The sequence below is a fragment of the Zootoca vivipara genome, chromosome 3 (assembly GCF_963506605.1).
Source record: "Zootoca vivipara chromosome 3, rZooViv1.1, whole genome shotgun sequence".
NCBI lineage: Eukaryota > Metazoa > Chordata > Lepidosauria > Squamata > Lacertidae > Zootoca > Zootoca vivipara.
The window spans coordinates 72,032,793-72,052,311 of NC_083278.1; positions in this window are offsets into that span (position 1 = coordinate 72,032,793).

Sequence of the window (19,519 nt, forward strand, 5' to 3'; positions counted from 1 at the left end):
TAATTATTTACTATTATTGAAGCTATGTGATTAAAGAAACTACCTAATTATTGGAATGAGGCAAAGATAATCCACATGCTTTATTATTTTTAGATGCAGAGAAAGCTTTTGACAGGGCTTAGTGGTCATATTTGGAATGGGTGGGAACCACTAAATATAAGGTTGTGGCTATGGGGGAAGCAAGGCCTTCTTATGGTGTTAATCCTATGAACCCCTCCATCATAGGCTCAGGTTGTACATATGTGAAAATAAGTCATATATCATAAAGACACCACAGTCTCCTTTGTGCCTCATTCTGAAGGAAACACAAATCCTGGGTGGGTGCCTGGAACCCATGGAATCTCGCACCACATGGAGATTGGGGTGGCATACAGCAATATGTGTAAAGGACTCGTGGATTTCTGCAACAACAACAACAAAACACAACCACATCCTGGGAACTGAAGTTTGTAAAGGGTGCTTAGTGTTGTTGGAATACAGTTTGTTAACAAATCACAATTCCCAGGATTCTTTGGGGGAAGCCATGAGTGGTAAAGTGGTATACAAGTGCTTTAAATGTATAGTGTGGGTGTGACTAAGTATCAGTCTCAAAGGTAAACAATGAAAAAAGAATACAAAGTTTCTGCATTTGCAGTTGAAATATAGAAAGACAATGTTTTGCTCACATAAGACGGGATATGCCTTTGTTTCTGCTTAAAATTGAGCAAAGAGCTGCTGCTTCCTCTTCTCAACCGCGTTGCTTCCAGCAGCAGCCCCAGAGTCCAGACAAATAAAAATCTCACTTAAAGCATACAACTAGTGTTGGGTTACAAGCCTGATGGAGGAAACTGCTCTGGATCAAGGGCTGAAGTGAAAACAAAAAAAGATACACAAAGCCCATTTAAGCGATGCTGACAAGGAGCCAAAGTTACAAAAGTGAAAATTAACATAAAATTAAACCGAGACATGAATGGCATTTATTTACCTCAGAGGGTCAGTTCTGCCTTGTATAGAAAGAGAGAGAAAGTTGGTCATTTGTGGGGGCTGAAGGGAAAGCACTATGTCTTTATCCCCAAGCCGGGAAGAGGGGGAAACAATTTGCATAGAGCACAATGACCCACCGAATAACACCCGTGATGTCATTTTTGTTTCTGCAGGACTGTTTAGAGCTGCATCTGAACAAAGTTGTGTGCCATTACAATTCTTCCCAGCTAGAAAACTTCTGCTGAAGAAAGCTGGGTGTTAAGCATTCTTAGCAAAGCAGGTACTGGGCTGTTTTTGTTTTTGTTGTTGGCGGGAGGCGGGAGGGAACCGAATGTAAAAGTCAGACACTCTGGGGTTTAGTGCCTTCTTCTTATTACTTTTAAGGCTGACTTTTGACAACTTTTTAAAAATACTGCAAGAACTTCCCCTCCTTTCCTTCACCTTCCAATTTCCTGCAAGGGATGCGACATGCCGTCCTCATTAGACCTGGCCTCAGATCCTCGCCAAAGGAGTGACCTTCCCTTTGTCACGCCTTTGCATTTTTAATGGGGCTGATTCTCTATCCCTTTACACACACACACATCCTTTCAAAAGAAAGAGGAGAAAGGACTTGGGAGGGCGGCGGCTTCTGGGTTGTTGTTTTTCTGAGGGCCTCCCCAGCAACAACTCAAACATGATCTTAGCCAATCAGAGAGGGTTCCAAAGGTCAGGTTGAATCCGGGAAGGAGGGATGGAGGCTGGCGCATTGTGCTTTCTGGCAGGTGACCACTATGCCAGAACAAAGAGTGGGTCAGGGCTGGAGCCAGATCTCCTTTCTCAGGCCCATGTTCTCCACTCCTCACAATCTGTCTAAATTTAACTTGCCATTGAGGGCCGCGGCTGTAGAAAACAGCTTTATGCCGACTAATCCAGGCAGAAGTAAGGGTAGACACAGGTTTGAAGGCGGAGGCGCTGCTATTCTGATCCTTTACCCCACCCCACCCCCTTTTCCCCTCTCTGCCACTCCAGTGAAAAGTTTTCCCGAACAACAAAAATGGTGACAAGATTAATCAACCCGTGGAGCTGAAACACATGCTTGACTTAAACAACCTCTTGTGCTGTTATTAACAATTCCTCTAGCTTGTCTCTTGTTATGCTAACGGAACAGATTAGGGTAAAAACTCTCCCTTCCTTGCTGAGCAGGCCGATTGATTTTGTGCCTGCTCTATTTCTCTCCCTCCCTCCCTCCCTCCCTCTGTATTTCACCCTCTCGCCTCTTTTAACTATTTTCTTCCTTCAGGCGCAATTATTTTTAGAACCAACAACAACAGTAAAGAAGAATAAAAGCCTCTAGTCTTCAACACAGACCAAAAACATTTGAAAATAAACATCAGTGTAAAATCACTCAGCCCAATTGTAAACACATCTGAGTCGGAATAAGCCCCACTGAGTTCAATGGGACGTGCTTCCTAGTCTCAAGCCACATCTTTCAGGATGCTCCAAGGGTATGTTGTTGTTTTTTAAGCAGATATCCCGGTGGCATTAAGTGACAGATGCCTCCCAGCACACATGCTTGCAGGGACTCACTTTGGTAATTCCATCAAAGGAAAGCATCTAAGGTCATATTCACACAATGCATTTAAAGCGGTACAATGCCCCTTTCAACAGTCATGGCTTCCCCCATTGAATTCTGGGAGCTGTAGTTTGTTAAGGGTGCTGAGAGTTGTGAGGAGACCCCTATTCACCTCACGGAGCTACACTTGCCAGAGTGGTTTAACAATCAATTCCTCTTCCCAGGGAATTCTGGACACTTTCTGCTACTGAACTATGCTTTGAGCAAGTGCGCAATAGATATCAAAAGGTAGGCAGTGCTTAATTTGATCCAGCCCCTCCTCGTGCTACTTTCAGCAACAGATCAGGCAAAAATGAGTTGGTACAGACATATCCTTAGAAATGTGGTCCTATGCAGACAACAGCAGGAGCATTTACATGGGGCTTAAAAATCCCTTGTCAAAATGAGGCAATTCTACCCAATGATGTGTGGTCTCAATATCAGTGAGCTAGTTAGTCTTGTGAGGCTTCTGTTCAGATTCTGAGGGAGGCTTGTTCCCCACCTGGTAGGCCACCTATGCCCAAGGGCTTTTTCACACGTTACGCAGGAGCAAACTTGGGTTTGCCACCCGGTGTATTCGACAAGAAGCTCAAGCTAGTCATTTACTACATTTTTACCGCACTATTCCTCCAAAGGATTCAAGAAGCCTATGTGGTTCTGTCCCCTCGCCCATTTTATTTACAATCCTGTGAGGAAAGTTTGTCTGCGAGATGATGGCTGATTCAATGTAACCCATTGGGTTCTATCCAGTGTTAGCCCTACTGAGGGTTAACCCATTGAAAATATTGGACACCACTAACTCAGTTCCCTTACTTTCAGTGGGCATACTCTAAGTATAACTGGGGGGGGGGATCCAGTGAGCTCCTCCCTACTGCACTCCTAAACCCAAAATTATTATCACTACACCACTGACTCTCTGACAAATGTACCTCTTTGATATATGCCATTGACACATTAGCACTTCTGAGCTACATCAGGAAGAGTTTGGGTATCACACGGCAGGACAGATTTTCAAACAAAGATGTGCTCTCCCAAACCCACATTCCCAGCATGTTCGCACTCCTGTCTCAGAAGCATCTACACTGACTTGGTCACATCCACAGAATGGAAGATGGCAGGGTCCATAGCTGCCAAGTTTTCACTTTTCTCGCGAGGAAGCCTATTCAGCATAAGGGAAAATCCCTGTAAAAAAGGGATAACTTGGCAGCTATGGCAGGGTCCCCAAGGATGTGCTCTATGGGAAGCTGGCTTCAGGCACCAGGCCCATTGGCAGACCAACTCTGTGTTACAAAGATGTCTGCAAATTTGACATGAAGGCTGGCAACATTAACCCCACCATTTAAGAATCCCTTGCAGATGACCGCAGTGCCTGGAGACAGAAAGACAGGCCAGCATCCATAGCAGTGACCAGAGGTGGAATGACAGCTGGGAGGCATGCAGAGAGAAGAAACACCATGGTGTATCTGCAGCAGCACAACCAGATGCCTTCATCTGCCCCAGCTGCAACAAAACCTGTCTCTCCTGTATCTCTCTCCCTACAGTCACAGCAGGCTCTGCAACCTTCCGACTGTTTGACTTCACCCCAAAGGGACAGACAGATGCCAACAACAAGATGTGTGCTTTATATATTCAGGTGAACACTTTTAGAAATTCAGATGAGTATGTAGAAATGTGATGTGTAAAGCAGCCCTGGACGAGAAGAGATTTCTCTGGTTGCTTCCGGATTCCAGGCGCAAGGGGAAAACTGTGATCATGTAAGGCACAAAAAAGGCTTGCACAATTAACCAAGTGTTCCCATGACCAGATTGTGCACCAATGGCACAAACAGATTTCGAAAAGCCCTCTGCCTGCTTTCTTTGCAAGGTCATAAAAAGGCATAGAGAACACAATCAATATGTTATACAGAGATTAGTTTACAGTTTTGGTTCCTCCTCTTCAGCCTGGGCTGTGAAGCTCTGGCAGACTTTACAAAGAAACAATCACCACAAAGAAATCACTTATTACTGTGAATTCATATGGTAATGAATGATAGACATGAAAATGCTGATGCAGATGAAGCCAAGTGGATGACTGTTCTAACTGGAGCAATAATGATAATAATCAATTGTTTAAGGGGGGGGAGTATAGATTTGACAATAATGAACAGTTCAGTATGTAGAATGAACTTCCAGAATTGTCTTCACTCCTAGACCCAGCAACCGCAGTTAGCAGAGTAGCTATCTCTTATTTGCTGTCTCCTTCTGCAATGCTACCCACCTAGAGTTGACTATTGGCATAAATACACCACCCCTCCCAATCTTCATGGGTGACTGAGAAGCTCATGTTTTGCTTGCTTGTTTGTCCATTTCTTTCCATTGCAACTATTGGCTCACATGACGAGCAACACTTTCGTCCCACCTGATTTCTTTTTAAAGCAACATTAACACCCTTTGAAAATCTGGTTCTCAACATGAATCCAACATCAAAAAAGATGTTGTCTATCTTCTACAAAATTCTCAGAGATATAGAGTTAGGTCAGGTTGATTCTGCAAAACAAGTCTGGAAGTCAGATTTGGGAATAAAGTTTTTGAGAGAGCAGACTGGTGTAATATGTGGGCCACTAAGATCAGTCTCCATTCAATTCAGAGACAATACATTCAAAATTCTGCATCAGTGGTGTTCAACTCCACAAAAGTGTAGCTGCATGGATCCATTCTCCTTTCCTCTGTGTTGGAGGGAGTGCACTAATGCAGGAAGTTATATGTGGTGGACATATAGCAAACCTCAACCATTCTGGAGGGACATTTTCAAAGATGGTACATGAGACAAATGGCTTTATTGACCATCTTTCACAAGGAGCAGAAAGACCTACCACACAACAATTAGATTTTTGTTTGTGGTGGCTCATTGCATAGAATGAGAAAATTCTTCATCATCTTCCATTCACTTTGTGGAGACAGAAGGTGTGGAAGTAGCACTGATGTAGAAACTAACTGATCATGTTCATGAAATGGCACTCAAGACTCAGGTGACTTTATAGAAGTATGATAACCATTCATAACTTTCCTAATGGCGACAAAAATATCTGGCACTTGCCAGATGCACATATTCGCTATTGGTGTAGTACATTTGGCTAAAATTGTTGCCTGCTCTGGTGGATTGAGCAGGATGAAGGCCGTAGTGGATCCAAAGGTTAAGAAGGAGGTTTCTGCATGTGCTGTAGAGGGAAGTGAGGGGCAGATGGGGCTCATCAACCTGAGAGGGTAGCCCATCTAGAAGAAGAAAAACTCTGATCCTAAGCCTCCATTGCCTTGCAGTATATCTTTGGGAGAATAAAAGGCTAAGGAGTAAAACTTACACAAATCTTGAGTGGGGCCCCTAAGACGGCTGGATGGTGCCTTGTACATCTTCTAGCAACTCCTGCAGCCAAGCTGATGACAAACATATTGCCATGCTTTCCTTTGGACCACATCAGCGAGACCAAGAGGGGCGTCTTGTCATCTGGGCAGCCCAGGACCTCCATGCACATTACCCACGCTTGCGCCCCATGGAGGTCACTTCAGTGCTGCTAACACAGTGGTTTGACTTTACCTCTGGAGGCTTACTCCATTGTCTCCCAAGACAGAGGGATGCCAAAAATGCCTGCTCCATTATGGAGGGAGGGTGGAGGAGTCTCTTTTTCCAATTGTACCTGCAAATTTATGTAAAAATACAATTTTCAAGAAATAAAAATGCAATATTTCAGAGTGGAAGGTGAAATACATTTTTTTCTTGCCTTCTGTCCAGAGGCTGAGCTTTTTCCATTGTACCACTATAGTGCAGGAGCCTTATTGTGTTATGTCACCCTTTTAACATGGAAAAAAGAAAGAAAGTCCCTTTGTCAACATCAGCTACCTCCAGTGCTATTCCATACAGCAATCCATCATTTCGTGAAAATCGGATTTTGCCTTATTTTCTTGTATTTGTTTATGTTCTAGATTGTGAGGTCTATCACAATTAAAATCTCCAATGAACAGCTGATCTTCTCCCAACAAGGCAACTCCCCCACCCGAACCCACTGTGGGGTGACAGGCTGTTGTGGCACTTGCACCGAACAGAGGCTATCCCTCATATAATGCTCACAAAATGCATTTCCCCCCGTCTTCTGGAAAAGCTCTTTGATCATTCTGGCTCCTTCAGATGATGGCAGGCCGTTAGTATTGATTTTCTGACTAAGCCCTGTTTTGCTTCACAAAGTCCTCTCCAAAATCTATCAGTCTGCAGAAGTGCAGAAGTCAATATATCCCTCTTGAAGGATAAATCTATCATAACACAAAAGGAGAGAGTACTGAGGCCACAACAAAACCTCAACAGATCTCCATATGGTGCCTTGCAATTAAAAAAGAGGGCATAGGGTGGATTAATAATTTTTTGAGAGAGATGCGGGGAGGAGGAGAGGAGTGTGCTTTGGACGAGATAATGAGTGAGGCGGAGACAGAAGTGGTGTTTGGCCATACACAAAGTAGGACCCTTTCCCTTTGAGCCTTTCATCTCTGGGTCACTGCTTTCAATCTAACCCAGGTCGATTGCGAACAAAAATCATTTTCCTCTGATGGCTGCTTGCTGACCTATGTGAAATGAAATGGTCAAGCCAGCCACCTTCTCAGTTGACAACTGTCCCCATAAGCAAGCCCACTGATCATTATAGAATCATAGCCATGGAGGAAAGCACCGGGGTCATTTAGCTCAATCCCCTCAACCGAGGCAGGAGTCACTATACCAAGTCATAGCTAACATGTTCTTACCTAAAAGAAAATTCTCAAAAAAAAAAAAGATGGAAGTTCTTAGGAAGACAGCTGTTGAAAGAGATAATTCATCACCAATGGTGTCATCAATACTCAGGTCAATTTTTCTATTTTATCAACTCCAAGAGCAGTGGTTTATTCATTGCATAGATGCCTGGATGTTGATAAAGACTGGATGAGGATGAACAAACTCATGTTGAATCCCTCTGATGAAGCAAACTTCTACAGCTTGTGAGTCAGAGAAGGTGAGTTTACCTGTTCTTAAGCAGGTCACACATCCAAGAGGGAGCAGGTGTGCTATATTGGTGTACTCCTGGAATCTGCATAGCTCCTGGATTCTCCGATGAGTGTATGGCCAGAAATGCTTTTTATTAGACTAGTGGACTAACATTGCCCCTCCAACAAGGGTAGGCTCTGGGCCAGTATCATCCATGTGCCGGTAACCTTATATATTGGCTACTCTAATGCTATAGCCAATGCAGAATGTGGCTATGGGTTGTTCACTATGAAAACCTACTGTTAATGTTGAAGAATAACACTGCAATACAATGTTCTTCTGAGCTCTGTCCCCATTAGGAGATGCAGCTCACTGCATGCAATGGAGATTGGTTTCTGCCTGCGTACCTGATCTACTTGATTATAGCCTTGTGGTGCTTTTAGAGGTAGCCTACTGTAGTCTGTGCATCCTCATGCTTCGGCAACCACTTGAAGAGCAGCTGGAGGGAATAGTATCATACAAAATAGAGTCATGGAAGGTCCCTTTAATGCCATCTAGTCCAACTCCCTGCCTATGCACTGCTACTGCAGCATTCTTGATAGAGAACCATCCTGCTCCTGCTTAAAAAAACCTCTAATGAAGAAACATCGATGGACTTCTGAGTTTACAGTTGAACAGCTTGTGACTCCAGAAAGTTCTTCCTAATGTTTAGTTAAAATCCCTGACCTACCTTGTAGTTTGAACCTGTTGTTTCATGTCCAGAGCAAACCAAAATAGGTGGCAGATCTTCAGATATTGGAAGATGGTGGATCGTAGTGCTTCTTAATCAACTCTTTCCTAGACTAAACTAATCCAGTTCTATTAAACTTTCCTCAACATGGTCAGACCCAGTGATTGACACTCAGTATGAAGCTTCTGGGTTGGTTAGTCCTGGTGTAAATACTGGAAGCCTGCCTTTCTGCCTTTGTGTAGTTATCAGGGCACCGATTTCTGCTTGCTACCCTTGAGTTTATGGGCCTTACAGTTAAGGCCACTGGCTTCCGAAACACTACATCACAGGACCTCCAGCTGTGGCAGTGCAAGGAGGTGAAACAGTCATGGCAGCACCCTCCCAGTTGGGACACTGTGTAGATGGGATGGGATGGGACAAGATGGTGGCAAGGTTGAGGGATCTCCATGTTGGCAGCAGCCAACTTGCAGGATCAAGCTCTGAAATTGAACATTGGCATGAGTAAAAACCTATTCATAACCAGACAACTCAGGATCAAACTCTGAAACTTTGGAATGGGCAAAAATCTGCTAAAGAAAAAAATCTCCATTGGATTAAAAAAAAGATACCAGCACTTCTGTCAGACTGAGAAGAATCTGATTTGAATTTGATGTCCCCATACAAATTTAGTTTAAATGAAACGTCTCGTGGGCAGGAGAGGAAAGGAAAATGTACATTACCTGATGCAGATGCAAAAGAAAACTCCCTATAGGTTCAAACAAAAGAAGAGCTAATAAAATCAACACTCAGAGGAGGTTATAAAAGATGGATGCCCTGGAGAGTGCAGTTTTAATTATGAATTTTATCAGTGTTTCCAAGAGCAGCTGATACCTCCCCCATTAGGATCCCTAAATTATTCTTCAGAGACAGGCTCCAATTGACACATAGGCGCATCAATGTTTCTGTGGGAGATCAAGGCAGTGAGCCACATAAGCCATTTGACAGTGGCTACACAGGGTACATCTAGAAACAATAAGGTCTCATGGCATCGTTAAAGACCCATGACCAGTCCAGGGATCTCTTGTGGGTAGGTGTGTACAATATGCACGTCATATTCCAAGAATGGAAAGGACAGGTGCAAAACACTTTCCTTATCTGATCTACAATCTTAGCTTGCGGACTTTAAGAAGGCTTTCAATACCTGAGGGCTCTGACCAAAGCACAACTCTTTATAAATACTTTTGATACTTTGTGAATGATCTCTGCTGAATCTGAGCTGCTAGATGACCCAGATTTAAGATATTGCTCACTTACTGTCCTACCTTAAGGTACGGTGGAATGAAGTATATTTGTAATATTATCTGAACACATGTAGGGTTGCCATATTTCAAAAATGGAATATGGTTGTTGAGCTTTTTTTCTTTCCTTTTTTGGTCAAAGCTGTTGAACTTCGAAATTGAAGTTTCTACCTATTTTTCAGGAAAATTGTAAAAAAATAATAACAATAATCAACATTTCCAATACGCCCAGGTTTTCCCAGACATTTTAGCCACTTTTTGAAAATTTCGCCCGGACACCATTTTCAGCAGACAGATCCTGGCTATGTCGGGAAATTCTGGATGTATGGCAGCCTTAAACAAATATATTCTTATCTATAAATGTAGTGTGAAGACTTCCAAGGCTCTGGGGTTAGTTGGGTGATCAGAAGTCAGCAGATATACTCTAATGTTTGGTACAAAATTACAATATCCTAGCAGTTGGTTCAAAGAGCTAGAAAATGAAGCATATATGTATATGAAAGGCCTTATTCTCTAGCTATCTGAACCATCTGAACCAACCAAGGAAGTGCTCTATGAGGAGCCAGCTTCAGGCACTAGGCCTGTTGGCAGACCAACTCTGCATAACTAAGATGACATGAAGGCTGGCAACATCAATCCCGCTTTATGGGAATCCCTAGCAGTGCCTGGAGAAAGACAGTCAGGTCATGTATCCACAGCAGTGACCAGTGGAGAAATGACCACTGGGAGGAGCACAGAGAGAAGTAATGCCATGGTGCACTTGCAGCAACAAACCGCGTGCCTTCATCTGCCCCACTTGCAATAAAACATGTCTCTACAGCCACAGCAGGCACTGTAACTCTCCAATGGTTTGACTCTACCCCCAAAGGCACACTCTTCCATTGTCTCCCAAGACAGACAGGTGCCAACAACTATGTGAACCTGCTGCTGGAATATTTTCAGTTTGGACCAAACATTGGAATAAATCTGCCTGTTTTTGACAACCCAACAAACTCCTGAGTCTACAACAGATCGAAGGATTTGAGGACAGAAAATAGAAGTACAAAGAATTGGCCTACAAATGGTGTCCTCCCTAAAAGAGGGCACGTGTTGCGGTGAGACCTGGAGACTGACCTCCTGTGTTGTGGGTGGATAAGATTGGTCAGCCACAACACCCGATTGGTAGGTCCCTCGATGTTGGGTTCAATCTGGCCAATGGGGCGCAGTCCAAACAGATCGAGGGACCTATATATACCCATGCACGCTTCCTCTTTCGGCGCGGGCATTCAGAACACCCTCCCACCTCTCCCTACTTTTAGGGTTTTTGTGCTTGACCTTGCTATACCGTCATGTGTCGTCTGTCATTGGGACAGGGGCACAGCAGGAATTTTCATCACTTGGCTAATTGGCTGGTGCCATTTGGGTTTTGCCTGCCGTGTAGCAAATCGTCACAACTTGTAAGGTTGCGGATAGACTCTGGTTCAGGTGATAGGGATGGGAGAATGCTCTCGCCATCCCTATGTGAAGGGTATTCCATTAAAGGAATCTAGGGACTCAAATGGTTTGATCAACCCCTGAGAGGGGGTTGTGGCCGATCTGGGTGGTAGACATAGTCTGTTCCCGGCTTTTTGCCTATCCAGATGTTCAGCCTTGGCTGACTTATGCTGGTGCCCTGGGTCAGCGCTACCTGCAAGAGTGAGTCTATGATGGAAAGGTTCACAGCATTAGCACCCCACAGATGTTGGGAAAGATTGAGGGCACTAGGAGAAGGGGATGACAGAGGATAAGATGGTTGGACAGTGTTCTTGAAGCTACCAACATGAGTTTGACCAAACTGCGGGAGGCAGTGGAAGACAGGAGTGCCTGGCATGCTCTGGTCCATGGGATCACGAAGAGTCAGACACGACTAAACAACAACAACAACAACATATGCAAAGTGTGTGAAAGACAACAAGGATGCAGACTGTATGCCACGTGTAATGGCACAGAGACCTTTTTTAAGGTATGAATTTCTGTTCACAGTCTGTCTCTTTGCTCAAAAATCTACCTAATGAGTTATGTAGGGCAAACAACAATGAACGGAAACAGTTTTTACATATCCAATTAGGTCTGCCCTTTCAAAATGGCAATTCTGAAGTCACATAAATTTTAAAAAGAACTTTTTCCTCCTATTAAAAATTCCTTTCTGTTTGATTTGCGTCATTTTTGAACCCACAATGAAATATTTTGAATGCAGTGGTCATAGATCAGCTTGAGGAATTGCACAGACTAATTGCCAAGCTAAAAAGGTAAGTTTGACAACATTCCTGGAATTTGTTTTTGTTTGGTTTGGTTTTGAAGTTGTGCTTCTTTTAAAATATTAAAAATGACAACAACGTTTTCTCTGGGAAATGTTTTAATGGAAAACAAACAAATATACAGCCAACTTTGCTTTCTGCTTACAAAGAACAGGAAAAGCCAATCCATTTGACCCAAACCCTTTTCAGATGTGATACTACTAGTCGTTTTTTGCAACCAAAGATACACACCAGTATTAAAAGGTGTTTCCTCACCTCTACAATTCCTGGGCATCTGGCCCTCTTCTCATAAGAACATCAGAGCTCTTCTGGATCAGGCCAATGGCCCAACTAGTCCAGCACTTCCCAGGGGAAGCCTGCAAGCAAAACAACAATGCTCTCCCCATTGGTGGTTCACATCAATTGGTATTCAGAGACATTGGTATGCCTCTGACAGTGGAGACGGAACATAGCCATTCTCAGTTCCAATTCCTTGCCCTCGTTTTCCTTCTACCTCTGAACCATGTTTCCTAGAGTCTTCCTTGCTCCCCTTGGCCCACTGTGCTGCATTCTCAGCCCCCCATCTCCTGCTATCATAGGCCCTTCCATTCTGGCCTTCCCTCCTTGGACTCTAGACCACACTCTCCAACATGTTGCCATAGAAAACCAGGTCACAGGTGTTCCGGGATGCACTACTGCATGAGTCACGTGACTTGTGAGAGATTGCAGCAACCCAAAACATGAGCTTTTGGGTGCCATGATCTCACATGAGATCATGTCCTGGATGTTTTTTTGGGCTTCGGTGCCCCAAAATGCACCACAAAACGGGATGTCCCTATTTAATCTGGGTAGTGGGGGGGGGTGCTAGACTCTGAGAAGTTTCTGTCATTTCTGCCCCTGTGGCATCAAGGCAGACCTGCCTGTCATTTTGAGAACCTTCTAAACACCACATTCTCACTTAGTGCTATATAGATATGTGTGGTATAGTTAGTAATCATCACCAGCTACATAACACTTGGCTTACTTTCAACTAGGTTACGTGTAACCTACAAACTGATGCATGAAAGCTGTATTAAGTACATTTTTAGACCAGTTTTACTGATGGGTTGATCTAGACCAGGGGTAGCCAATATGGTGCCCTTAATATGTTGTTGGACTACAACTCCTATAATCCCTGAACACAGGACATACTAGCTGGGGCTGATGGGAGCTCAAGTCCAACAGCGTATGGAAGGCACCATCTTGGCTACTCCTAACCAAGACACTATTCTGTATCTAGTAGGGAGTACAACTGATTGCAATAATTCGAAAATGCCGTGTTTTGCATTTTCTAAATTTTGATTTTTGCAAAACCGTGTGAATTGGTTAGAGAGCTCAAATGTGGAAAACCCAGGTTCAACTTCTTGCTCCGCTATAAAGTGTGCTGAGTGGCATTAAGCTTTTTCTGTCTCTCATCAGAGCTTGTCTTCCTTTTGTGAACCTAAATGCTATCATGAGCTTTTTGGGAGGAAGGGAGGTATGTGGATAGCAGTAGCAGTGCATGTGGCAGGGCAGAGCTGTGAACCCTCCCTGTGAACCAGTGGTAAGCCACTGGTGCTGCTGCTTAACTGGACAGTGCTGTGATGGGGAGGAGGGTCACAGCAAGTTTGGTGCTGAGCAGGTGCACTCTTGGGAGTTCTGCTGCCAATCCAGCACCCCTGGTGATTCAATTGCAAAGCCCTGACCTTGCCACCACGTGAGCAGTAACGATGCAATTAAACTGCTAGCACACTTGCAAAGCTAAGCAGGGTCCAGTATGGTTTCAAATTGGATGGGGAACCACGTGTTGAGATCCCTGCATTGCAGGGGGTTGGACTAGATGACGCTCAAGGTTCCTTCCAACTCTATGTCAATGGCAAGTGCCACTGCTGGTGGATACTGTCATTATCGAGTTCAAGCACTAGGAGGCAGTGGGTGTAGTTGTATGGTGTTCTGCTCTTGTTTGAGAGAAACAATAAAGTTTTCATTGATTTTCCTGACTGATGTGCCCTGAGAGCCTTCTATGACAGGAAACAAACAAACAAACAAACAAACAAGAAGAAGAAGCATTAACCTGCACAGAATTTGTCTGAGCCTCAGAATCCTCAGCCTAAACCTTCAAATGTGAGCAGTGCCTGAATCGAATGTTTCCATATTTTAAACTTCAAAGGTATTCCACTTAAAAGCCTTTTTTTCCCACTCTGGAGCTCAGCATGAGCTTGACTGCAGGATGGTTTTGTGTGGCGGCCTGTCAGCTTACATCTCCACCACAGTGAAATTCAACTAATTGTAAGTGTGTATTGTTCCAGGCACAACATACACACTCTGCTGCCCAGGCGATGCACACTTGCAAACAGACTTCTCCACTAATGTATCAGCCTGCTCCAGTTTCCTCCCCTCTGCCCCCAGGATAAACTTGTGGTACCTTTTCCATTAGAGCTCTAGGTTCCAGGCAGCATGTTACCTGCTGGAATACGAGTCATTTTACCTGTTTTTAAAATGCAGGATGCAATCCTTCCATATTCTAAAGTCAATTAAGGTGTTTAGGAAGACAGTCTCAGGAACATAACAGGGTTTGTCAGTGACATCTTTCTTCTCTGTATACACAATTCCACCATAATAAGAGATGCAGGGAAGATTATTTTCCCATGGTCTTCTTCTCTCAGACTAGCAAGTTTTGTGGGTAAATGTAAAAGGCAAACATGCTTTTTACCACTTTACACCAGCTGCATCCTTGATGGTTTCACAAACGGGGCACAAAGCTTATGTTAAAAAACAACGTCTTTAAACTTTTAAACAGCGCTAACCAAGCCTCAGGTAGACTTTTCCCACCTAGAATGGCTCTCAGTGTTCTACCCACCAACACCCGCTCAGCACCTTCTAGGGTTTAACTTTCTCTCAGGGAATCAAAACCAGGTTGCCCTGCCTGGCTTACCCCACTCAGATAATTCAATCCCCAATTGCCCACATTGACAGTTAGCCCCTCTCCCACTGACAGTCAAATCTCTTATCTCTGAGAATCAATTCACTATCTATCCCCACTGATGGTACTCTCTACCAGAGCCCACTCAGATAGTCAGAGACCTCATTTGCCCACCCAGGCAGTAAGTCCCTATCTGACCATTAAACTGTCAGCATCTGACTTAAATTTCCCCCTTCTCTCGCTCCTGATTGGCTCTCACTGGTTGCTGGGTCACCAGGAGGCAGACCCAAGGCCTGTCCATCACAGAAGGTGTTCTAGATTTATAATATTATCACCATCCATTTTAGGGATGCGTGGATCTGTCTAGTTTGAATTTTAAAGGAGGGTTGTGTTTCATTTTTGTTGGAGATGAAAGGCAAGGAGGCGTGGTGGCGAGGAGGCAGTTATTACACAGTGAAGTACGGCTCCACTTCCCACTTCTGTCAACCAGGACGGTGGATCACCAGAGAAAAGCTCAACAACATTTTGGTTGACCTTATTAAAAAAGCTCAACAATCTTTTGGGCAATTTCCCCAAAAAAAACTCACTTAAACTATTGATTTTTTATTTTGGGGCTCCCAAAAATAGGGGTTGTCTTATATATGGAGTCGTGTTATACACAGAAAAATGTGGTAATTGACTTTACCCCCCCCCCTTCCCTTTCGATTGTTACAACTCCATTTACAATAAAATGCATTTGGGGGCCAAACACCCACACGGTGGTCAGTCAGAAAGTACAAGACCAGCTCAGACTGTGGTGGCAAAGCTGGGAGTCGGCAGATGGCTACCACAGGTTTTCAATGATCAAATGACTAGGCCCCGTGGCCTATCACACTGTTTGGAAGTGTAAAACCGGTGTGGATAACACTGAAAGAAATTTTAATTTAAATAGCTGAGCCCCACCCCATGCAAAGTAGTTCATTAATCAAATGGCTTTCTGAAAAGACAGCAGGAAATTTACTCTCGCCTGATTAAGTATTGCTCCTGCCTGGTGTCCACACTGCACTGACAGTAGCTGTTCGTACTGTATTTTGTGTACAAAAATCCTTTAAGTGGAGCATGGCTTACATATTAGGTTTCTGCTCTCAATAGAGCTGTGTAATGCCAATCCTTCTGCTGTAAAAATGAGAGGCGCGTAACAGAGGTAGTGGAGTTCGAGATGGGAGGGCATGATCACGGGAGCCATCATGGAATTAAAGTATCCATTCTGGGCCTGTTCCCAAGGCCATGGGATGGAAAGGCACGTCCACCATGACTCAGGTTGCCTTTAGATCAAGTTTTCTTTGGGCAGTTGTCTTTTTCTCCCTGCTTTTTCTGCTTCTCCTCCCATGCTTCCTATGTGGTAGTTATGATGCATAGCAAACAAGACCCCAGCTGAGCCACTGCTGCATGCTGGGATGGAGAAATAGAGGGTTCCTGATGTAGATCTCTACTCACTCCTTCTTCCCTGGCAGGAAGTGGGGCACCATTTTGTGGTTTGCCTCAGGTGCCAAAATGTCTTGGGCCGGCCCTGCTCAGAACTCTTTGATGGAAACCATGACCATTAAAGTATTATTAATGTGCTTAACATGTACGGTGTGCATGTGAACCAAAAGTTTGGGCATGAGCTTGAATCTGTGCTGCAAAATACTCACAGGCCGCACTGATTGGCATTTGGTGACTATGGGCTTGTTGGTTTTTCAATGGCAATAACTTCCTGACATCTTGAGGGAAGGTTATTAAATGTTCTAGCAGTGATAAAGGGGTGAGCAAGACCTGAGAAGTATAGTTTTCTAGCTGATCCTTAGATACCCTATTGAGTCTTGAGGGGGGGGGTCTAATAAATTTGTTATCAAACCAGCGGCCGTATGTCTAACTGCTGTAACATCTCAGACCTACCATGATGGTTAGTTCCAAACTTATCACCTCTAATAATTAATCATTGGTTCCACTGAGGCTGTCGTTTTGCATTACTTCATATTTTGCGCTGTGTTTCACGATCAGTTGTTCGTAATAAACGTTTGATGGATTGGTGAGTATAGCCATGATTGCCAAAGGCCTCCGAGTCCACCTTTCAGAGCTCCAGCGCTTGGCAAGCTGTATCTGTACCACACAAATCCTAGGGGTGGGTTGATATATTTGCCTCCTAACCAATCCCTCAACCCTTGGAGTATAGAAACCTCGGCCAGTAGAAATACAGTTGGAGCCTTATGGGGTGGATGTGGCTGTTGAACTACTACAAAATTAGCAAACAATTTTTAAAAAAAAGAATAAAAAAAGAAATTTATTTTATTTTTATTTTGCTTCCGCATTCTTCTTTCCATAGATAAGAGAAGTCCAGTCAAATGCTTCATTTTTAATTTGGTCTCACTATTTTAAGATAGCTCAGGGCAATGCAAATCTAGCAAATCTGCTGTCAGTACACTCTTATTAATAAGCAATCATGACGGAGCTGCAGGTCCTTTCCTCTGAGGATTAAATGGTCTGAGATGCATCAGGAGGTCATTAGCCCCAAGTCAGTCATTAATCCCCAGGAAGTGTCCTTTGCTAGGTGGTACTGCTATTAGCCTGAAAAGCGTCATAAAGCAGTTGTGGGAATAGTAGTGTTGTTGCTTTGTTGTATTTTTTTTAAAAAAAAAAAAACAATAGACATAGGCAGTGAAAAGCGTAGCGGTGCTTTAAATGGAGGATATCTCTTGTGTAAGGGCATTTTGGTGACAGATACAACATACCAGCAGAAGGCCCAATAATGTGTCCCTACTTCCCCGCCTGTGATCACACAGTTCAGTGACTTTGTAGCTTCAATTGCACATTGATTTTTGTTTCTCTGAGCACTGTTTATTCAAGTAATTGTCAACTCTTTTCCTGTCCTTTGCTGACCCCAGGAAACAAGTCCCCCCCCCTTTTTTTTAAGAAAAGAAACTTGTTTCCATTTTGGGATTCCTATTATCTACTGAATCGAGCTGCATGGACTTCCGTGGAAGACCAAGAGGAGAGAGAGAGAGAGAGAGAAGGCGAATGCAATTTAATCTTGAGCAAAAGTCAACACAGAAAAAGGCAGAGATTAAAGCGAAGGATTTCCACCACCCGCTCTTAAAAGAGTGCTAGGACTCTAGAACGAGAATAGCCAAACCAGGATGCAGCCATTAAGGGCCCTGGTGAAATTAAGGGGAAAGGATTGTACAATTTGAATTGGGGGGGGGGTGGAGGCGGAAAGTTCATGGTGTTCATTAGTGAAATTTACTCAGCATGATTTACCAAAAAGAGAGGGAGGTAGAAAGGAAACAAGGCAGGCAAAACGGGGTGAGAAGGGGGAGAATCTTTATGATTAGGTGCTGGGCAGCAAAGAAAAGAAACAAGCGCCTTGCAGGATGGAGGAACAAAAGAAGGACTTTTCTGCCTGTCTTCTGATATTTTCAAACTCAGCAAAAAATCCATTGTGTAGCTTGAAAGGGGGAGAGAGAGTTAAACTTGAAAGTGATGTGGGGTGTGAAAGCAACTGTTCAACCATTGTTTAATGTGAGCTAATGTAATGTCACCATTTCTCCATTATGTATTTTTATTACAGTCGCTTTGATGCCATGCTATCACTTTCGCTTCAATAGGGGAGGGAGGAGCTAGGAGGTAGCATCACTTCTTAACCTCCTTCAACCTAGCCCATCCCTAAGCAGATACTTCTGTTTGGAAAGATCACCATTAACCAGATGTCATTGACCTTCCTCTCCCTCCTTCCCCCCTCTTTTTTTTTGCATGTGTCCCCCCTAACAGCTGGCAGGAATATCAGCTCAAATTATTCACCGCAAGTAGACTGTTTCTGTTTGTCTACAGATAAAGGGATTGGAAATCTTGCTTGTCAGAAGGGGAATGTCAAAAATGATGGGATGGATTTCTTGCAGACAAAAGGAATACTTCTTTAAGATCATTAGCCAGTGACCAATAATTGCCATAGTGAACATCAGAGCATCCAGATGACCTCTCTGCCCTCTGGATTTGACATCTGTTATCCCTGGAAATCTTTTAGCCAATAACTTTTTGTGCCAGCCTTTTGCGTGTAACAAATGTGTCCCTAAGATAGTTCAACATGAGGAATTCATGTTTTCAATAAACAGTGTGGAGCAAGATGGTAGACATTATGGCTAGGTTCCCTGTAGGCTCTGCGAAGCAAATGAAAGCAACATTATTTACCCTGCTGCCCAAGGGCTACTCTCCCCCATATATACTGAATTAAAATATTGAGAATTAGCATCGTCAGAATTGTTACTCTAAAACATCCCAATCAAAAGCTATTTTGTCAACAAGCAAAGAGAAGGGATGGGGTTTGACGTTCCACTTCGTTCTGATTATTAGTGGCAATGTCAGCTATTGACAAAGCACTTGTTGTAAATTATTCTTTGGAAACATAGCTGTAGCCAGAGCTTTTTTTCCAAGGGAAACTTCCCAGAACTCAGTTCCAGCACCTATCAGGTGGGTGCTATCAGGGCCGTCTTAAGCATATCTGGCGCCCTGGTGCCGTGGTGTGAAGATCCCTCCGGCGCCCCCCACCCCCACCCCATTTCCCAGCGCGGCTGTCTGGCGGGTGGAGTGCGGCTGCCGCAGGCTCAGCCATGCGGTGCCCCCCTGGCGGCCCGGTGCCCTGGCGCCCTGCGCCACCCAGCCTTGCCATAGGGCCGGCCCTGGGTGCTATTGCCATTCTAAGAGAAAGAGGACGGCATTCATGATGAGTTCCAGCACCTCTTTTTCTGGAAAAATAGCACTGGCTGTAGC